The following is a 13123-nucleotide window of genomic DNA, read 5'->3' as shown; positions in this document are numbered from 1 at the left end:
TCTCTATATCCTACCTTAGCTAACTCTGGCCCAGATGCCTCAGCAGCCACTTTTTCCTGGGTTCCCTTTTACAGCCTTTTTTCCATGTAGTCCAAATAGCAAATTATAAAACTTTCACAGACAGGGACCCTTTAATGATTAATCATTTCCAAGGGATCTCAAGCTCTGAGCAAACAGAACTCAGGCTCTTTGACCTGGCATTTGAGACTGGTCACAATGAGGCCTTTCCAGCCCAAGTCCCCCAACTTCTTCACGCTTCAGCTGAGCTGGTCAGCACCTTGGTGCTACAATCCCATCCCAGTTGGTATTCTCTTCATTTCCACCCTTCAAAATGCTTCATACTCCGTACAGCCCAATTCAATGTATTTTTCTTCCAGGAAGCATTTCTTGGTTTAATTCAAAGGAATTAGCTGTCTCTTCTCTGAACTCTCACAACACCATTTAATCCTTTTTGTGACACCTACCCCAATTATTCTATTTTTCACTTATCGTGTATATTATCTCTGCATACGTTTCAAACCCACTGGTAGACTAAGTCCCTTGAAAGCAGGAACCAGACCTGATTCCTATTTGTATACTTCAGTGTTCAAAGTAATTATTTATGATTATTTATTGAATGATTAATGACAATGAGACCTGACATGAAAGCAGGTACTTTCTCCATCCGTCAAAAGATTAAGCTATGCTCTGAATAGTTTCAGCACTATATATACTTCAGTGCTTTTAAAACGGATTCAGGTAGGCACACAACTTACATCATCAATCTCAAGTCCAAATTCAGCTTTGTTACTTATACAAACATTCACTCTGGCCTTACAATAAACAAGGCTAGAATGAACAGCTATGAAACAATAGTCTCAGCCGACAGAGTGTGGAATATTTATTGCATTCAGAGGCTGTTGCAATGACTCCAGAGACCACACAGGCATAATCCAGTTAATCACCCTGCCTCTGGCAGGGCTGAGCTTCAACACTTTTCCTGAGAGATGAAGATCTGTCTTACTTTTAAACATTTCCAGAAAAGGAGACTCCACAACCTCCTTTGAATGGCATCTTATACCACGTACTGTTCATTCCCAGGGCATTTTCCTTTCCTTTTGACCCAAGTCAATTCTCCTTACTTTAAATGACCAATAGAGGCTTTTCCCCAATTTTTGTGTATTTTATTGTTTTCTTCTAGAGTCTCAATGAATTCCTCTTAGTAGTTGCTATATAAATGAAGTAACAATTTATCTCCTATTCATTTTCACACCTACCTAAAACTTATTTTTTCAGTTTGCTATTCTGCTAGAGATTTACATTCACAGTGACACCCCTTGAAATAAAATGAAATCCACTCCAAATCTTCAGGGTCTACCTCTCAATTAATAATCATTCCAAAATTCTGTTCCACCATCCATTCCTAACAAACAATTAATAGTTTAAGGCTGCTTTTGCTCATAGAAAGATAAAAATTTTTATTTTAAGTGTTTGTCCCCTAATATTCAGAAAATGTTAAAACTGCAGAGAAAAGGGACTGACAGTACTGATAGATCCAACTGTTCTCTGCTTGTCGAATATCAGCCTATCCCTGAACTGAATTATGTCTAAGATTTCAAAGCCTTTGATCACAGGTGTTTTTAGAATGCTCATCCCTCAAACCAGTCATGGTTACCATTTTACTAAACATTTACCAGTAAAAAAGCTGAAGCCCAGAAATTGGAGGGGTTTCCCTAAAGCAAGTGAATAGAAAAATTGTTATAATTTGTTTTAATGCATGCCATAAGTGATCATCCCCTCTATGGACTTCGACAGCACGCTGCAGCTCCCGTGGCACTAGGCCACGTGTTGTTCAGTGTGGTCTCACCTCCACTCTAAAGGTGAAGCCATCAGGGGACTTCGGCTCACGCACTTCATAATGTCTGGGTGAGTACCTCATACAGAACAACTGCTGTACGTAGCATCTCTTCAATAAAAAAAAACATAATGCCGCCGAAACCGGTTTGGCTCAGTGGATAGAGCGTCGGTCTGCGGACTGAAAGGTCCCAGGTTCGATTCCGGTCAAGGGCATGTACATTGGTTGCGGGCACATCCCCGGTGGGGGGTGTGCAGGAGGCAGCTGGTCGATGTTTCTCTCTCATCGATGTTTCTAGCTCTCTATCCCTCTCCCTTCCTCTCTGTGAAAAATCAATAAAATATATCTTAAAAAAAACCACAAACAAAAAAAAAACATAATACCAGGAGAAGGAGTTGGAATGCAGACAAGAATACAGAATGGATGTGAGAACTGTTCTGAATAAAAACAGGTTCAAACTGCAAGATATAATTTTAGGTGTTTCATTACTTTCAGATGCATGTTCTGGGGAAACTTGGTTCCATCAATGGTTAAACACAGATTTGGTCACAAGATGAGCACTGGGGTCCTCTTCCATACCGTCATTCCATGTTTCATGTGGATGAACAAGTATGGCCACATCATGTATATAGTTGGCACAGAAATTAAAACAATTATTTGTTTGACTGTTGTTAGTTATGACTGTTACTAAAAGAGTTTCAAAGATATTTCAAATAATTTACTTATCATTTTGTCCAGTCATTTTCCTTGAAATCTTGTTAGTATTATAAACTATCTACAAAATATTATCTTTCTTTCCATGGGCAAAATTTACTTAAAATTTAATCACAAAAGGTCTATAACAAAAGGGAACATGATTTTCTTAGGTTTTACAGAAGTTTTGGTTTTCCAATACAAAATCCATTGATATTTCAAAAGAGATAACAAAACTATTTTCTTGAGATTCCTTGGAAACTGACCACCTAAAAAATTTTTTTCAAAGTCAGCATATTAGAGAAATATGCTAAATAAGATTTCTAACTTAGTTCATAAGAATTCCTAAATGCTTATTTCATCTATTCATTATGGAGTCACTAGTATCTTAACGCGTGTGGGAGATGGGGGACTTCTTAACGCATAGGACTGAGTAAAAAAAATAAATGGATTTTGGAGACTGAGTGTAAATCTCATATTTCATCAATGCCAATAAACACTGTGAGAAATTTATTTGTAAAGACATCCATACCTTTCAAGTGCCTTCAACTAGAAAAAGAGCCAAAAGTACAGATGTTCTCTAGTTGTTTTTAAAATCTGAAAGCCATTGTCTTCATTGTTTTCAATAAAATGTGACTCCACCTCCTCAGAATCCCACTCCTTCCTCTTCATTTGCAACTTGTAAAATTCATAACAGCATCTAATTCCCTGCAGCTTGCAGTCCACATCTGCTCCACCTTCATCACTCTCTTAAAAATGTTAGGTCTGCATCTTTGTGAACCACTGAACAGCTAGCGAAGTTACTACCAGTTGTTTTTAATAAGTCTGTTGAGTGATGTGCATTCTGAGGCAAAGGAGTTCCAGGACTTGGGAGCAGGACGCAGCATAGCCAAACTCCACCCTTAACCAAAAGTCCAATCTCTGTTGGCATTTCAGCTAAATTCCATTTGCAACTTTGAAAAAAAAAAAAAAAGGAAGAATCTTCTACATTCCTTGAAGAACCAGAAGATATCAACATGTTCTAAGAAATGTTTGGCTCAGTGATTAGAACATTGGCCTGTGGACCAACGGTTCGTGGGTTTGAATCCTGGTCAAGGGCATGTACCTCAGTTGCAGGTTACGTGCAGGAGGCAACCAATCGATGTGTCTCTCCTCCCCCTTCCCTTTTACTCTCTCCAGAAATCAGTGGAAAAAGAATCCTCGGTGAGGATTAAAAAAAAAAAAGGAGATTTGCTAGTCATTTTCCTGATCCATAAAACCAAATGTAAAGGTACTTTCTCTGGCATTATCTCTGTATGTTTCCTTTCATTCTTTCTATTTGTATGCTTTCTCTACTACATTCTCCAATTGTAAAACACTTAATCCAGAAAGCAATCAACAAATGCCTATTTGCCACTTTTCTGTTTTAGGTATTTAGGAAACTCAAATATGTATTAGGCATGTTTTTTTCGTCCTCTAGTTGTTTACGATCTAGTTGAAAAGACAAAACATAAACAATTATTTTTTAAAATAAAAAGTACACTTTTTTCCAAAATCAATTTAATATCACTCATAACCCTTCTCCAGGCAGAAAGTGATAATTTTATCTATCCTCTAGATAATTTAATTTTATGCAAAGAAATATTTCTGAACATAAACATCAGATTTTTTGCAAAGTGAGTCAAAGCCTACTCCCTTTCAATTTGTCCTTATTAAAATCTTTCAATGTCATCTCAAATGTCACTCCTTATGAAACCTTTCTTAAGGACACTGCTTATTACTCTGAATTTCATACCAGTCTAACTAGATTGTGTATGAGAGAGAGAGAGATAGAGAGAAAGGAAGAGAGAGAGAAAGGTTCTCTTTGTTCTGCAACATTACTAATGCTTAGAGGACAAGACCATGGTTTTCCTAATGTTTTTACTGTCCATAATTCCACCAAACTAAAATACTCTGAGAAGGTATTTTTTAAAGCAGCTTCTTGGTGAACTACCTTTTAATTAACTAATCTTGCAAAACTGTGTTTTCACATAGGATGGCTGCTTAGAATGTACACGGTGAGTGTGAATTCTCTGCAGCGCTGCAATCTATAATAATAAAAGCTTAATATGCAAATTGACCGAACAACCGAACAGCAGAATGACCGTCCAGATGCCTTCCGGATGACCACGCTATGATACGCACTGGTGCCAGGCCAGCCAAGGCAGGTGTGATGCGATTGGTCGGCGGGGGGGGGGGCGCCATCGCCCCACGATCGCCCCGCAGAGGCGATTGTGGAGCCCCAGCTGGGTTGGCTGGGCTTCCCTCTGCTGGGCGATCGATCCTGGAGCCCCGTGATTGATTGCCCCAAAGAGGGAGGCCCAGGCTACCTGGCCAGCGGTGCTGCAGTGGGTAGGCGGGGCCTCCCTCTGAGGGGGTGATCCATCTGGGGGCCCCATGATCGACTGCTCCACAGAGGGAGGCCTAGGCCACTGGCCAGCGACACTGTGGCGGGTGTGCGGGGCTGGCCAGCGATCACCCTGTAGAGGGAGGCCCAGGCTAGCCAAGTGATTGCACCCCACTCCTGTCACCTGCAAAGGGAGGCAACTGGTGGTGGGGGGATGGGGGCAGTGCCGCACAGATGGCAAGCAGTGGAAGCAGCGGGGGCGGGGCCAGCTGCTGGCAAACAGGGAAAGGAAAGCCCCGATAGGCCCTGATCACTGGCCAGGCCTAGGGACCCTACCCAAGGGGTCCCGGATTGCGAGAGGGCACAGGCTGGGCTGAGGGATCCCCCCACCCCGTGCATGAATTTTGTGCACTGGGCCTCTAGTAGAGTGGATAATACAGCAGTACTTTGTCAACCTCTCCCTTTCACTTCATCTGGTACCACCGATCAGACATTATTTGTATGCTTATTGAGTCCCCACTCTTTTTCTAAGAAGATAGAAGAAAGCTCCCATATTTATTTATATATATGTCAAGAGTCAGCCATCTCTTCAACTCTGAAAACTTCCACCAATCACCAAGAAATCCTCTGGGTGTATTAAGCACAATGGGAAGTCCAGGAGGGAAAAGAAGAAAAGAAAACGTAGATTTTCTTTTTTTTTTTACTCAGTCCTATGCGTTAAGAAGTCCCCCATCTCCCACACGTGTTAAGATACTAGTGACTCCATAATGAATAGATGAAATAAGCATTTAGGAATTCTTATGAACTAAGTTAGAAATCTTATTTAGCATATTTCTCTAATATGCTGACTTTGAAAAAAAATTTTTAGGTGGTCAGTTTCCAGGGAATCCCTCCTTCCTGAAATCTCCTCCCTCTCCTTACTTCCTGCCCAGTGAGCTACAAATCTTTCTTTAATAACTGCCTAAATGTCACCTTCTCCAGTGTTTCCTCAACATCCTCTCCACATTTATGCCCCTGTTCTGTGCAGTTTTAGTTGATGGCTCCATCTCTCTAATAACTCTACCTAAATAACTGCACATTTTACATTAAAATAGGACTGTAGGAATTTAAACAAAATGTATACTAATAAATGCTTGGTGCATAATAGTAACTCGGTGTAAGGCAGCCACTGTTATCAGTATTAACAGTATCTACTCATGGGCTCCTCTCCCCAGTTAACAGTACAGCTATCACCTATGGAGTATTTACTATGTACTAGGCACATCCTAAGTACTTTATATTCTCACCAAGCTGGGAGGTTTTCTGAGCCAGGGTCTGTGCTAATTCATTTCTTTATCCCTACAGATATAGATACAGTCCATAGGTGCTCAGTATTTGCTGAATCAAATAGAGAAAAGAGAAAAGCCAAAAAAGGTCCACATTGCCATGAGTAGAGTTGCTACAGTTCGTTGTGTTCTGTGTCAAAAGCATCACTGCAAAACACACTACCTCCTAGCTCCCAAATCCAGAATCAAAGGGTCTGGGGGGGGGGGAAACCGCACTCTATGAGAACTCGCTTTGTTTGCACGAAGGATTGTGTCTCTCTCCTTTCATTCTATACTGTCATCCTTCTCCCTTTTCACAATCAATCCACTGTTCACATCTGCACACCCAGCTGCTATTAACAGTTTGTTCCGGCTACTATCTACTTTGAAAACTGAGCCCAAGATCTCTCCACAAATCCCCATTTCTCCAATTTTATAAACATTGGTTTGCCAAAGTCCTGTTTTGTGGTTACTTTTCAACTTTGTCAACTTGAGAGTATAATTTATATAAAAGACACATGCCAAATTTGTTCACATCTCACCATACTGGGTTATGAGAATGAGTCAGACAAAAAAAAAAATTAAAGTACTATATTTCAAGTCAGGTTAAAATTTTCCTTTAATGCCAAGCTTCAAATTTTTTCTCTCTTTCGCCTATTATAAGAGATGTGAAGAGTCATTAAAAAAAAAAAAAAAGCGTTAGACTTCATTCATCTTGGAGAAGCTTGACTGAAACAGAAAGGAAAGCCCAACACTGAAAGCCTCCTGACCCCTGGAACGACCTTCACCACTGCTATTTGCAAAAGCCGCTCTGCCAGCAGCACTAACAGTGCCTATGCCTGTGCATCTCTGCTGCTGGCTCCAAGGAAGGGCTGCCAGAATGATTACCCTCACTACCGGTGAGTTCTACGGACAGACACCACCTTCCCAACTCAAAAGCTGTCAAGACTGCTGTCTTTTTACAATGCAATTAATCGTTTCCTTTACATATGCCTATATGTGTACACAAGCAATATCTTGAATTGCAGTTAATACTGCCTGACTGGGAAGATGTCAAAGCATCTTAAAGACTCAAAGCAAGCCAACAGCCTCTGCTGCACATCTACCAGCAATAGGCATTATTCCTGATCTCAGGGAATTCAGTCTGTTTAGGAAACAACTGTGTGGAGAGTGTACTCTCGACTGCAGTTTAAATTTCTAAGGGCTCATGGAGAATGTCTCTTCAAACAACTGATTCATCTTTGCATTCATTTAAAAGGCATTTACTGAGTAGCTATTATGAGCTAGTTAGGACAGAAATAGGAGTTCCCCAGTTATAAGGATCTCACCCTCTATTAGAGGGAAGTAATAAAAAAAGGAGAGTACAATATATAGAAGTCAGTATAGGGCAAGAAGGAATAATTACACTGCAGGGCAGGGGTGAGGGTGAGGTGAAAGGGGCTCAGGAAAGGTTTCTAGAAGAGGCAAAGCTTGGGCTGAATTCTGAAAGATAACGGTTGAGAAAACAAGTGGAAAAGGCATTCCAGGTAAAGGAGAAGCTAGCAAGCAACTGAGATGAGGAGGAGCTGAGCAGTGTGCAAAGAGCAATGAGCGGGGAAGAAAGAGGGAAAACACAGGGAGTAGGCAGAGGCTAGACCATGTGAGACTTTATGTGCCTTATTAAGAAGCCTGGGATTGTTTGTTGGCAAATGACAAGATCATATTCTTACTTTGGAATGACTATTGTGGCAGCAATGTGGAAGATGGACTGAACAGGTATAAGACAAGAGAAAAAAAGCCAATTAGCAAATAATCATAACGAAGATAAAAGTTTCCAATACCCAACTTCAGTGGGGATAGAGGAGAGATGTAGTGAACAGTCACTCTTTTTTTATTGCCTAGAATCCCAGACCCCATTTATTCTAGAAATAGCACCTTTTCTTTGGAGAACTGTACTAACCTCCACTCCAGCCATTTTGTTCCCATGGCTTGCTGCCATGTTTTAATATGGCATCCTATCTAATAAAAGAGTAATATGCAAATTAACCATCACTCCATTACACCCGCAAGCCACACCCACCAGCCAATCAGGAATGACTATGCAAATTAACCCAACCAAGATGGCTACAGCCACGGAGAGATCAGGAGGGAGGCTTGGGTTTCCCCGGCGATGGAGGAAGCCAAGCTTTCCACATACCCTGGCCGGCCCAGGCCTCCACTCCAGGCTACAAAGTTTCAATTATAGAAGATAAATAAATCCCAACAAAAATGGCAGCAGCCACAGAGCTGGAGAGAGCAGGAGGCTAGGGTTGTCCCCGGCAATGGAGGAAGCCAAGCTTTCTGCACACCCTGGCCAGCCCAGGCCTCCACTCCAGGCTACAAAGTTTCAATTATAGAAGATAAATAAATCCCAACAGAAATGGCTGCAGCCACTGAGCGAGCAGAAGGCTTGGCTCCACTCTAAGCTACAAAGTTTCAATTGTAGGAGATAAATAAATCCCAGATACCAGGGCCTCTGCTTGGGTCGCTGGGGGGCGTGGCCGGCCTGCAAACCACCACAGGCCCCTTGCCCAGGCCGCCCCACGCCCCTAGGGAACCCCCACCCTGATCCGGGGACACCCTTCAGGGCAAACCAGCTGGCCCCCACCCATGCACCAGGCCTCTATCCTATCTAATAAAAGAGTAATATGCAGATTGACCATCACTCCAACACCCAAGATGGCTGCCCCCATGTGGTCAAAGATCCTGCCCCCATGTGGACACAAGATGGCCACCACAAGATGGCCAGCTAGGGAGGGCAGTTGGGAGGCACCAGGCCTGCAAGGGAGGGCAGTTGTGGGCGATCAAGCCTGCAGGGGAGGGCAGTTAGGGGTGACCAGGCCAGCAGAGGAGGGAAGTTGGGGGTGACCGGGCCTGCAGGGAAGGGCAGTTGGGCGGGGGGGACCCAGGCCTGCAGGGGAGAGCAGTTGGGGGGACCAGGCCTGCAGGGGAGGGCAGTTAGGGGTGACCAGGCCTGTAGGGAGGGCAGTTAGGGGTGACCAGGCCTGCAGGGGAAGGCAGTTAGGGGCAAACAGGCTGGCAGGGGAGCAGTTAGGCATCAATCAGGCTGGCAGGGGAGTGATTAGGGGGTGATCAGGCTGACAGGCAGAAGTGGTTAGGGGCAATCAGGCAGGCGAGCAGTTGGGAGCCAGCAGTCTTGGATTGTGAGAGGGCAGTCGGACATCCCTCGAGGGGTCCCAGATTGGAGAGGGTGCAGGCTGGGCTGAGGGACACCCCCCTCCCCTGCACACGAATTTCGTGCAATGGGCCTCTAGTATCATATAAAAGCCTATGTTCAGGGGAGAAGGCAGGGAAGATGCACATGGGGGCTCAAGTTGGACCACTCACAGTTCCATAATCTCTTTACCACAGTTAACTGGTCCCAAGCATCTGATGGAATTTTTGGCTTAAGGAACAAGAAGTAAGTCAATCCAGTCTTTCTTTAACAACTGATGCTAGAATCTGGGTAAGGTTGAGGCCATGTTTCTAAGCACGTGGACCACAGAAGCAGAGAGCTGGTGTGCAGTGAGAGAGAAAAATGAAGGGGACACACATGGGGACAGAGACAGAAGAAGGGGAAGTAGGAGAAGTGTTTGTATTTGAACCCCAGCCACTTCCTGTCTGTGAGTTCTCTGAGACATCCCAGAGTCATTTATCCTACTGTTCATCTAGTCAGAGGTCCTATCATTTTAGATGGAAGACTCCCAATGACTACAGGAAGAAATAAATATGAGATGTTAAAGGAAGAAATAACCAGGCTTGATTATCCTTTGAATATGGGACTGAAAGAAAGTTATGAATATTAACAGTCCTGTGGAAAAAGGTACCAAAAGGAAAGTACCCTGAAAACCATTCAGAGTTTCAAATTTTTAAAAATAGTTACAAGTTCTACCAAATCCCAGACCAGTATTATAACAGAGAGCAAAGAGCTTCTACTTAGCACTAACTCAACTCCAACTCATAATGCTTTATCATTCAGTTTTACAATCTGCTTCACAGTTATTGAGGGGAGAGGGTTGGGATGTCACAAATCCACAATCGGTGGCATTTCTGGTTCTTTTAGGCTCTGATTGCTTCTCCTCAAAAAAAACAAACAAAAAAAACAAAAAAACACACAAAAAACTAGCCACCTAGATAACTTCTCCAACAGCACATTCAAAAGGTAAGGTGGGTGTTTACAAACATAGATTTACTCTTCAACAAAAACAGCCCAAAAGAGCCTGAGCCGGGAGGCTCAGCTGGTTAGAGAGTCATCCTGATATGCCAAGGTTTCGGGTTCGATCCCCAGCCGGGGCACATACAAGAATCAACCAATGAATGCATAAATAAGTGGAACAAGAAATCAATGTTTCTCTCTCACACACTCCTTTCTTCTCTAAAATCAATAAAAAGAAAAATTTTTTTAAAAGTCCAAAAGAGAAGATGTAAATGTCTAAGTGTATACCGTATAATCCTGTTGTCTCTAAATGACTGTTGTTGCTCATTAAAAAGGAAAAAAAATAAAACCAGGCTGAATTTGAGTCACCTTGACATCACCTACGAATCTCTGGATCTGTTTTAGAGCCTCCAAACCAATACCTCACCTCATCACCCCCTGCTGGACCAGGCCTGGTCGTCCAGCACAGACAGGAGGCTGGGAAGAACCAGAGGGGGTTCGGAGGTTGCAAACATTTATTGTGCCGTCAGATCAAACTGGAAAGGTTGACAGAGTTCACTCTGCTGGGGATGACCCAAGCCTGAGGTGGGTGTGGGGAGAGGTATTAAGCGGGATTCATGACACTGCCTGTTCTAACAGGCTTTCATTGCTCTGGATTTGGAGATGGATCAATGCCAAGAGGCAGGGGAGATGGATCTCCTTTTTATCTGGTCCCCTGTCAGTGACATCTTCAGACACCTACAGGCACACAGCTGCAGTGGGAACACCTGGCTCTGAACAAAGCCCTCGAGAAGGAGAGAGGGGTGGGGCAGACCCTGTAGAAATTTCAAGTATAGTAACAGCACTATGTTTCGAAGGATTTTTTTGTTTCGTGGGCATTTTTTACAAATGTGGTTTACAATGATAAAGTATAGTGGATTGTATTATTGTTCCAATTTAGTTACTGCCCTCCCTATAAGCAGATTACACATCCCAGTGTGACTGTAGTGTCTCTGGTGGGAGGAATATATTCCTGACCCCACTGACATCAGGTCTGACCATGTGACTTGCTTTGGTCAATTCAATGAGGACAGAGATGTATGCCAGTTCTGAGCAACAGCTTTAATAGGCCATCGCATGATTTTCTTTCTCTCCCATCCCCCAATAACAGCAAGTCCCAGATAGGGGCAATTCCTTCAGACTGAAGCCCAGATTGAAGTGACACAATACAGAGCCACAGGTGATCTCTGCTGACATGGAACAACAGAGAAAAAAACCTGGGTTGTCTCAAGCCACTGAACTTTTGAGGTTACTGCTGCTGCATCACCGAGCACAAGCTGGCTGACACACAAAGTGGTTATTACAAAGTAAACACAGATTGCTATCTACCCTATGTTCTCCACCCACAATTTATCCTCCATCCTGCAGCCAGATTAATTTCTTGCATGTACAGTTCTGACCATGTAACTTTTCTATACAAAAATCCAAAATGATCCTTCATAGCCTAACAGATTAATGTCAGATTCCCAACCCTCTGTAAGCTACCTCCTTTCCTAGTTTTTAAAAACACAACTTCCTTTCAGGTACTCTACACTCTAACCAGAGTTTGCAATTCTAAAGGTATCTGTAATATTTTAAGAAATATATTTTTTTTTGTTCTTCATCCCTGGTTCCTGACACAGAGCTCCTAAATCCCTTGGAATTTCCTGGGTGACAGAAACCTCTCTTGTTTTCATGGGGGCTGGATGCCAGAAAGAACACATCTTGATTAGCCTAGAACTTTCAGCCCCACTCCTCACTCTCCAGGAAACGGAGAGGGGCTGTAGATTGTGTTAATAATCAATCGTGCCTACATGATGAACCTCCATAAAAACTCCTAAACAACAAGGTTCAGCTTCCGAGTTGGTGAACACGTCCATGTATTTGGAGGGTGACACACCCCAACTCCAGGGAGACAGAAACTCCTGTGCTCAGGACCCTTCCAGACCTTACCCTACGTACTTACCTATTCATCTGTGCTCTTTATAATAAACCAGTAAACCTAAGTGATTGTCTCGCTGAGTTTTATAAGCCATTGTAGAAAATTACTGAACCCGAGAAGAGGATCTTCGGAAACCCTGATTTGGAGCAAAGTCAATGGCGATGTGGGTAACTGGGGGACCACTACTTATAATTAGTGTCTAAAGTGAGGACAATCTGGTGGGACTGAGCCTTTAACTTGTGGGTCTGCGCTAACTCTGGGTAGTTAGTGCTAGAACTGAATTGCCTTGTAGGACACCCAGTTGGTGTCCAAAGAGAACTGGAGAATTGCTTGGTGTGAAAAACCCACCCACTTGGCCTCAAAAGTGTTGTGAGTAAAGAAAGAGTTTTCTTTTAACATCAATTACTTTGTTTCTGTTCCTCACAACAAACATTGATCTCCATGCCCTATATCTTCCATTTGAAACCCTACACATAACTGCAGGCCCTCCTCAAGCCCCACTTTGGGCTATAAAGCCTTTCTTCCTCTGAAGTCAGAAAGTACTGAAACAAGGAATGATGATGTTTACCATAATTTATTTTCCATCACTTACAGTGTTATATATGTTTAATCTTGTTGACCCCAGCATGAGTTTTAGAGAGCAGTAACCGCTTGAGCTGCCCAAATTCCTCATACGATACTTTTCACAAATGTTCTCAATATTTGTCTAATTAATGGTATTTGCATTCCTAGAAAAAAATGCATATACTTTTCACAAATGTTCTCAATATTTGTCTAATTAATGGTATTTGCA

At 42.8% G+C, this 13123-nt stretch overlaps 1 protein-coding gene across 3 annotated transcripts in view; it reads right to left on the bottom strand.

The window, feature by feature from the left end:
- The window catches only part of KIF13A (kinesin family member 13A), a 202149-nt gene that overhangs the window by 95000 nt on the left and 94026 nt on the right, over nt 1-13123 (bottom strand). The gene's annotated exons all lie outside the window — the stretch shown is intronic.

This window comes from Eptesicus fuscus, chromosome 9 (assembly GCF_027574615.1).
Source record: "Eptesicus fuscus isolate TK198812 chromosome 9, DD_ASM_mEF_20220401, whole genome shotgun sequence".
NCBI classification, from domain to species: domain Eukaryota; kingdom Metazoa; phylum Chordata; class Mammalia; order Chiroptera; family Vespertilionidae; genus Eptesicus; species Eptesicus fuscus.
Note: the sequence above shows the minus strand (reverse complement) of the source record. Positions and strands in the feature narration are given on the sequence as shown.